The sequence below is a fragment of the Microtus ochrogaster genome, chromosome 7 (assembly GCF_000317375.1).
Source record: "Microtus ochrogaster isolate Prairie Vole_2 chromosome 7, MicOch1.0, whole genome shotgun sequence".
In the NCBI taxonomy this organism is placed as follows: domain Eukaryota; kingdom Metazoa; phylum Chordata; class Mammalia; order Rodentia; family Cricetidae; genus Microtus; species Microtus ochrogaster.
In genome coordinates, this window is record NC_022014.1 from 80735310 (window position 1) to 80736010 (window position 701).

Genomic DNA, 701 nt, shown 5'->3' on the forward strand with positions numbered 1-701 from the left:
GTGTGCACCGTGGGGAGGTTGCAGGGCGTGTGCACGGCACGGGCAGGACGCGCGCCGGTGTGTGCGCCAGGTTCAGGGCGTCCCTGCGCAGAGGGCCAGCGCCGCCGGGCGAAAACGCCGCGCAGAGCCGGGACGTCGCGGGGCGCAGACCCGGAGAACCCGGCGGCCGCGTAGCAGCACTGAGTTTGCGTCCCTTTAGTGGGCACGCTAACGCGCTCGGAGCCACAGAGCCCAGAGGCGAGGGGGCAAAAGAGCACGGGACGCACTCCGCCAGGCTTTCCGCGCTGACCGCGAACGAGAGCCAGCTCCGGGGAGAGGCGCGCGTCCGAGGCGCGCGAAGAACGCGCAGCTCGCACCCCCGCGCGCTCCCCTCTCGGTCTGGGCAACCACTGCGCGGGCGGGTATTAAGGGAGCAGGAGGAGGCGTGGCCTTTTTAGGACGAACCAATGGGCTCTGGCGTGGTGCCTGGAGGCGGAGCTCAGGATCCGGGAGCTGATTGGCCAGATCGCCCTCCGGTATGCAGATGCGGTGGGAGTCACGTGCCAGGGGCCGGTACGACTTCCTGTTGGAGGCCCACGCGGGGCGGGGCCGGGGGCGCGAGCGCCGCGTCTGGCTGGAGCGGGGGGAGGGGGGTTCTTGTCAGTTAGAGCAACAAGATGGCCGCGGTGGCAGCTCCGCACCTCAGCGCGACGGCCCCGGGA